This window comes from Watersipora subatra, chromosome 1 (assembly GCF_963576615.1).
Source record: "Watersipora subatra chromosome 1, tzWatSuba1.1, whole genome shotgun sequence".
Lineage (NCBI taxonomy): Eukaryota > Metazoa > Bryozoa > Gymnolaemata > Cheilostomatida > Watersiporidae > Watersipora > Watersipora subatra.
This window is the reverse complement of record NC_088708.1, coordinates 60,948,638-60,957,804: the sequence shown is the minus strand read 5'-3', so window position 1 is coordinate 60,957,804 and position 9,167 is coordinate 60,948,638.

Here is a 9,167-nt window from a genome sequence, read left to right as displayed (position 1 = left end):
CCTACATTCTATTAACAGCTACCATTGTTATTTGAGCGTGCGTTCCATAGTTGGCAAATCCTACTTGGTAAAATTTCATTTTTTTCTAAACCTTCTAATGAACATTGTGCTTGGAGCTAGTATCATCATCAATCGTCAATAACGATCTGCTCTAGCTTGTTTGCTATATCAGTGAAATAGATAGCTTTTTACAATTTTCATCCTGTACAGCAGATAAACGCAACTAATCTATTCCAGTAAGGCTTACATAGAGATTTTTCATCATACGAACAATATAGAATGCCTGTAGGCTCCTAAATTGCCTAATTCATTCTAGGATTTTCCCGAACTCACTCCTTTGGCCCTCTCAAAAGGACAAAACTAGACTTGGTAAATTTAAAGGCTGCACAGCACAGTAGGTGCTGTGCAGCCTAACTGTAGCATTAATGTTTTTTTTATTGGCAATGTCTCGATTCCAAATTCGACAGGCGATTCAGATACCGATCTGATCTACTAATGTATGTGGAATGTATATGGAATGTGTTTTTAATTGTTGTAATTCTGTACCTACAATACCTATTTAGTCGTAATGATCTGCAATAAATTGTAACAGCACTATGTACAGTAATGTATAGAGTTTTTACCTTTGAGACAGGCGTCATCTTGACACGCGACACGTCGAGTTTCACGTATATTGGGACACTTGTATGTAGAGGTACTATTGTATACGTTATCAGAGCGTCTCCTGTAACATGAATCTTTGCTTACAGCCAATCTTATGAATACAAATAGAAGTTTTTCTAAACTGAGTTTTAACCATATGAGCGAGTACTACTTTATTCCTTACTTGACTTCCTTTTTGATGTTCATACAGTCTGGTGGAAGCTAAAAGGCTTGAACACTGATTGCGTGAGCAATAGATAACTTAAACAATAGATCACTGGTGCATGCTAAGCATGAACCAGTGATCTATTTGCTATTTTCTCCTTTATTCCTTACTTCCTTTTTTCTTCCTACTTCCTTTTTGATGTTCATACAATCTGGTGAAAGCTAAAAGGCAGAGCATTCTAAGTATGTACCAGTGATCGATTTTCTACCAAAGTATGCTTATAAACAGTCACCAGCCTTGGAAAGTTTGGCAACAAATATATATATCCTACACTCTGTGTAGATCAATTTTAAAGGTTTACTTGCAACCAAATTCACATTGCAGATATTTTGTATGAAAAGGTTTACCATGTCTTACTCTGCTGTGTTGTAGGTGCAAAGTATGTGGAAATGCAATTACAAGCTTTTAAAAGCTCAAAAAACAAACAGTTCATTTGGTAACAGTTAACGGACAGCAATCACAGAAACGTCGTAGTTTGGAATCTCTTTATTTCGATGACGTACTCAAACATTGTGGTTATTGTTTTATTATTACTACTTATTATTTGGTTATTGCTCACTATAAAACGTCTTGTAGCAATAGTTTATGACAAACACTGAAGGTTCTACAGGAAAGCCCGTATCAAATATAGATGTTCGCTACTTTACAATTTCGTTTCAGCCTGGTCTAATCATCTAGTCGTATTCTGATCATGTGACCCATACTTTCTGCCAAATGGTTCAAACAGTTTTTGCAACATTTTCCGACTATAACAAGTGACCAACAGGCTCGTCAGGTTTATCAGAGGATGATATGCACTCCTTCGAGCTAAGGTTAAGAAATTAAACACGTTTTTACGGTAGGTGTTGAGATACCAGTGCTCAAATTGACTACATTACAATGATGACGAAATAGACGCGTAATGACAATAGGCATGGTTTTATCATATGCCTGAAGTATATTTGTAAAAATATTTCAATGATTGGGGCTGCATGAAAATGTAAGCAGAAACCATCGTGATCAGTTATGTCCCAATTGAGCCATTTGGAAAGGGATTCCAGTATACAGCGTTTTTGTGATGGCTGCGATTAACTGTTCGTTTTGAGCTTTTAAGAGCTAGTAATCACATTTCCCGTATTTTGCACCTACAACGCAGCAGAGTAAGACATAGTAAATCTTTTAATACCAAATAACTGTAATGTGATTTGTGTTGCAAGTCAACCTTTAAGATAAAACAGCAACTCAATATATATCCAGCGGAACTGAAGATGACCCTGATATATGCATCTACCAGTTGTGTTAATCAACAATGTCTACTTTGCACACTGATATCATCTTTGATTTCCAGGTTTATCCCTAAACTTCCTTATCTGAAGATGCCCTCTATCCAAAGAACTATGTTGTGGTTATTGCTATCTCTCCTCCCAGCTGTCTCTGGTGGTAAGATCCTACAGTATTTGCTTGTCTCATCATTTCATTACTTTATGTTTTAGGTCATCTGATTGTCCAATCATGTGGTTAGTGTTTCACTATCTTTATGGTAGTAGGTGTTTGTAGTTCAGAGTTACTATGCTAACTGGTCTACTGTGTATCAATACAGCTGATAATTGTACCATTGACTCTATATATGGTCATTCAACTCATGTATCGCTATATTTGGTTTTTGGTGGTCAATTCTCTATTGTTCCTTTATTCGATAAACAACTATATGTTGTAAGTATTAAAGTGTTGCAAGTTTATCTGTGTAAATATTAAACAATCTCATCCTGAATGTCATTGTTGTTTCGCTAATTGTTCAGACATAGTACATGTAATTGTTAGTACTGTAGCTACTCGTTACTCTTTTTAAAATGTTTCACCCAGTAATATTGTTCACCGAGTAAACTTATTTTGAGATTCACATCAGCTTCCCTAACTGTTCATTGTATAATTCTACGATGACCAATAATAATTATTGTTGTTATTTGAAACTAGTAGGTACTAGTGTGCTCCTCAGAGCTAATTGATAGGGAGTTTTTTTGTAGCATAAGAATGACTCAATACTTTTCTTAAACAGATTAGTTAGCTTTTGCTGACATTTTTGCACAAGTCTCCTTAGAATGGTTTTAAAAGGTGAGATAAGGTGACGAAAAGGTGGATTGACCTATATTCATTGGCAACATTTTATACTATCATCATAGATATATAAAAGGTTTATATATCTATGACTATCATCAATCTGCTTCAACATGATGCCTTTAGAAAATGAAAAGAAGGATAGCCTATATTTTGCATATTACTAAGCGCCATGTTCCGATGAAAGGTTTGCCAAAAGTATGAAGTAAAAATTGCCAAAATTAAGCAGGAAAGGATCAGATATCGTTAAAACAAACAAAATACTTTGCTTTTTATTTTTTCAGCAATTTTTTTTACTAAATTAAAGCAAAGCATAGCGACCAGCCTTCGTCTAACTTGAGTATTTGAACAAATAGCCAATTCTCTAAATTTTGTTGTATTCCAATTTAAATGCGTTTTTGTAGTCGGAGTTAGGTAGCCTATTCAAAATCAATCAGTCTCTCCATCACCATTTGATAATTATTTTAATATAAACTTTTAAAAAGTTTTCCATCGATTAATCAATCAGCAGACATTGTGCTTGATAAGTTTCATGTGAACATTCTTTTGGGGTTGTGGTAATCATTGTTCTCAAAATGACTTAAGCCATAACTGTCGCGTATAACTTTTATTGTATTTACTAGATAAATCAGACACGCTGATTCCGATTTTGTACACAAAATAAAAATTGGTTCACTAAGTTTCAGACTAATGAAGGCTTTTTTACAGCGTATTAATATCGGTCTCGAAAACAACACAATCGGCACGACAAGCTCCGCCCATAAATACGTTACGCAACCTAGCTTTTTAGGAATGGAAGTTAGCGATGTTTAGTCCGATTTAGAATGATAGAGATGGGGGGTCTTAAAACCCATTATTTTCTAAGTTCAGCCTTCAAATTAATCTCACTCTTTTCTGAAAGGTAGATAAGCTATTTAACACTGCATATTTAAAAATAAGCTCAAAAAGCATGATAACAACGCTAGCTAGTGATAAATCACGTTTTTTGAGCTCATTTTTTCGACGTTCAGCCTATAAGACATCATGTAACATGCTACAAGCAACTTTAAATAGTTGACTGCCGTGTTATCAGTATATAGCCTATATTAGAAATTCCCCTGTTATACAGCCCACGACCAAAGTGATATTGGAAAAAAAGGGTACTGATGGTTGAGAAATGCAATATTAGCAGTCAAATGGAACTGCAGTGCAATAGGATAACTGCAATGGTAGCTGTAATGTACTGGTTGTGGGTGTTATTATATAAAACAAACAGCAATAATGAAAGGAAAAGATTATATGTTTATATCTCTTCCCCTGCCATAAGAGAAATGCAATATTAGAAATAAAATGCACTGATATTATTAGAATAACCAATATTATTAATATAGTAATACAGTAATAATAGAAAACCAACACACAATAATGTTAACATTTCAAAACATTATTGCTAACAATATCAAGAAGTTGTGATATTTATATAGATTTTTAGAAAATCTATTTAACAAAACTATTTATAAAAAATAATAACAGTAACATATTGCCCATCATCGATGTTGTTAGTGTCACTATAACACTTTAATAGTCATCCAAACTTATAATTAAATATTGTAATAATCTCATAAGAATCGTTAAAAAAAAGTATCATCATCATTTCCTTTACTTTCACTGCTTTGGACATCAGTTAGAATACCAAAGTACTCAAAAGTTTCCAAAATGTCAGTTACTTTGAAATCGGCAAAAAAGATACGATTTCAGTACTTCTACGTTAATTACAGAAACCATCGGCAATTCGACAATGCTATAGACTGGTGAATGCGCACGCTATTCTTTCGTGAAATGCGCGCAACTTAATGGTTCTATTCTCTGTCGCTCGGCGGTTCGTTTGCCGGTCTTAATTTTGATAAAAGCAAGGCTTGGCAAGTTTTAATAACGATTTTCGGCCAAATTAATCTGTCTATTTGTGTATAATCCAATCAGATGGTAAGGTTTAGGAATATGTCGACAATTTTCAAAGACTTGGTAACATTTAAATATATTTTTGTGTGTTTTGTATCGTTATTATACGTAAACGACTCTACACAAAAATGTTTAAATTGGTTGATGAGATTTCGGTACAAGGGTTTGCGACGTTGTTGATGAATAATTTTCGTGAGTTGTGTGCACATGCGTTTATCATAAAACTCTCGAACATTTGCTCCGCTCGTTTGGTCGTGGGAATATAGATAACCTGTACATTGTTTTCTCTCTCAGAAGCAACAAGAGGGAAACTGATATTCTTAAGACTAACCACGAGACACATGTTATTCAAATCGGTTATGAGAACTTGTGCCAACTTCACTCATGAGGACTTTATGTTATATAAAATATTTTATGTAGTACGAAGCAAATACTTACATAAATACTTTACATTATGTGGAATTTACTTTCTATGAGCGTCTACTTTAATTTTAAACATTTTGCTATTAGTCTAGGAGCAGAGTAACTCAATTGTGAGTTGTTATTATTTTTCTCAACTTATGCAATATGATGCGTGTAAAAGATTCTTCAATATTTATATGTTGCCTGTTTGAACGTTGCACTCGGTAACTTCGTTACTTATATACTTTCATGCTTAATTACATCTCATCAAATGGCGAAGGCGTAATAAACAAGCCGATCATTGTTGCCATTGTGACATGGAATTTCACAAACTGTGATTGGATAATTGAAATAAAACGTCATAATCCGCCAGTTTGCTTAGTAATAGCGGCCAAAACTAGGACCGTGTGTTGCGTGCCTGAGCGACTAACCTCAAGTGATTTAGTAGTTTTATCACCTCAACAGATAAAAATGGTAACTGAACGTGTTGACCATTATAAGTTCAACCATCTGGAATTATTTACAACTATTGCTAGGAAAGCAGAACTAATTATTTTCATGATCAAACCGAAGACCTCGTTCGTTCACTACGATAGCCATTATTTCATTGTCGTTGAATATCAAGAACGATGTCCATATTAATATGATGATTCAATCACTATTGACTGATAATAAATTGTAAGTAACTAACAGATGTCATCACAGACCAGATTTTACATGTGATGTGGTTAAATATTCCATTGTATCTTGTTGTTTTGTTCCTGTGAATTTGATGATCCGGTCTCCTACTAATCATGCAGCTTGTCCCACAAATCTCGGCTGGAGTAAAGACGACTATGAGATTTCTGTGCAGTGGTTTCCTGATGGACACAGAGCTATTCCCAGGCAGTTTGTCCAATGGACTAGTTGCTCATGCAAAAATAGTAGATGTGAAAGCCGATGATGATGCAAAACTGCATCTTTAGCTTGCACAAGTGTCTGTGTAGACTGCAGCAATGAAATGAACGATTAGGTTGAAGATGGTAATCATATAGACAGTGATGATGAGCTTTAAGATTTTATTAAATAGTTTGATTAAATACTTTGCAATAATCTTTCTAGAATCAATTGAGTGTTTTTGATGTATCATGATAAACAGACTGTGTACATGGGTAAACATGCTATATAATATAATAATCATACAATGTATCAAAATACGCATACAAAGTCCTATGATATTAATTATTCTCCATAAAGTTAGTTGTCATCGAACATACTGCACCAATATTGTTTTTGCACACTACCCGTACAATAAATCTAAAAGTAAGCAAGAAATTTCGCATATAATTGTCAGTTAAATAAAAAAAAATGACATGTACCAACGGAAAGTACTGAGAAAAGCATAATAAATACTTTATGCTTGTCATGAGTTGCCCAGCAATATAATAATTTAATTTATAATATTAAACATTAAATCCATTAGTTTGTCTGCGTCACAACCAGTGTACCCAATGAGGTATACAGCATAGCCGGTCAATCAGTAGTTGTACAGGTCCCATTGTAAAGAGTATGAAGTGCGTTCCTGACAGACCAGTGGATACGATGATGATGAGAAATGTCTGTCATATTGAGTCCCTGGCGGCTGACTAGAAAGAAAAGAATCACATCCATTACATACAATGAGTACAAAATTGTCATAAAGACATATAAGAGCTTATGTTTATGGTGCAATATTTATCCATTATAACCTATCAGAAAGAACGATCTAGCAAATATTGTAGGTATAAATTTAAAACTTGAAAATAGGAAGAGGTACAAGACTGATTTTGATGTGTAAGCAATGTGCATAGCCCTACATGAGAAGAATAGAAGTACACCCTTCAGCTCTCGCCACAACAATATTTAGTTAACTCAGACATCGCACACTTTTGTAAGGTAATAATTGATATGTGAGCACTATAATAATAATACAATATAACTCGATAGATTAAAATACAACGAAATATGTATTAATATATAATATCGCACAACATAATGCCACACATAAATCATATAAAACAATTTAATGCAACGCAGTTCAATACAATACAACATAATACAGTTATTATAATACAATACACCAGAATATAATGTAATAACACAATAATACAGTTATAAGTTCTGCATGACACTATATAAAGATTTAAAACTAACCAAAACATCAGTTACATAATAATCATACAGTTGCATGAAGGTACTACACGCTGTCTTGAAATTGGCTTGACGTTTTAAAGAGCAATACAGTCTACAATTTTGTAAATAGGCGAGATAAGTCTTAATAATGATCAGCAGAGGCATGCTGTATAACAAATACTCCAATATTACTGGTTTATTCAAAAAATACACAAGAGGTATTTTACATGTATTTATGAAGCCCAATAATCTAAGTAGCTAACAATGTTATGTAGTGCTGCCATCTTAGCCTAAAAAAACTAAACAAAGTGAATTGAGCCATTGAGGGTATAAAACACTGAGTGTCAATACATATGACAGAAAGTGGTTTATTGTATAGTTTATAACCAATATGTAAAATATGGACTGAGAAGTTTGACAATGATTCATTATAATCAACACTTATCACTCATTGATCCAGCTGACTGCAGTAAACACCGACAAACAATACTCTAGCAAGAAGCTGTTTTGTTTTGGAAAAGCATGATTAGGTGAAGGAAACGCAAGATTTTCAATGAAGCAATGCATTTAATCTTCAATTGATGAATCGTTTGATTATTTATCGAAGTATTAAATAAAACAGTTTGCTATCATCTCACCTTAGTTTGTTCAGGGGTTTGAGATTCTTTGCAACTTGAGAAGCTCTATGTTATTTCGACTCACTAACAATCTTCATCAAGCATTCAGTGTAGTATTTGCATACGTCAAACACTGTGAGTTGCTCCGATGACTTTAATAGGGTTTCTACGAACCTATCTGACTGTTTTTAGATAGTGCTCTACATCTCATAAAAACTTTAGATTATCGGCTTTTTTCCGTTGGTAAGGCTTATTAGAATGTAGAGCTTGATTATAAGAAATTATGTAATCCATAATAACTAGCTGTGGTAATCAAATTAGATAGATTTTAAATTTTCACTGCTACCTACGCTGACGGCTGATTTAATCTTCAATGAATTAATGGCTATCGTAGTGAATGAACGAGCTCTTCGGTTTGATAAAAAAAATAATTAGTTTTCCTTACCTAGCAATAGTTGTAAATGATTTCAAATGTTTGGTCAGCGCGTTCAGTAACCTTTTATATCTTTTGAGGTGATAGAACTGCTAAATCACTTGAGGCTAGTCGCTCGGGCACCCAACACACGGTCCTAGTTTGGGCTGCCATTAAGGCCGGTTCACACTATATTGCCGTATATCGGCGTTTCCCTTTCGGCGTTCATCGTCGATTATGTGAACCGTGAATTGATGGCATCGACGAAGCATCGCGGACACGTCGGGAAAGTTTGCAGCTGTCAAACTCCCGATGGTTCGCGGAGCATCGACGACAGCACGTGTAATGTGAACCATTTCGGCGAAGACAACTCGCGATCGCGGGTAGCGTGGTTTCTGTTTATGATTGTTGCTGCAGGACTATATTACACTAGTTGGACTAGCAGGGACCAGAGGCACACGACAACATTTTTATACTGACTCGTTTTGTTTATTATAAGTTTATGAAAATATTCTTGTAAGGCCTATGTATATTTACTCACCGAAAAAAAACATTTCACAGTTCTCATTGCGCAATGTATAATAGAGTGCGTTAAATTGTCATTCTTGATTTCTTCTAGGCTGGACGCACCACCCACCATCTTCTTTTATGCCTTTTTCAGGTGTAAAGCTCTGCTGCTGCTGTT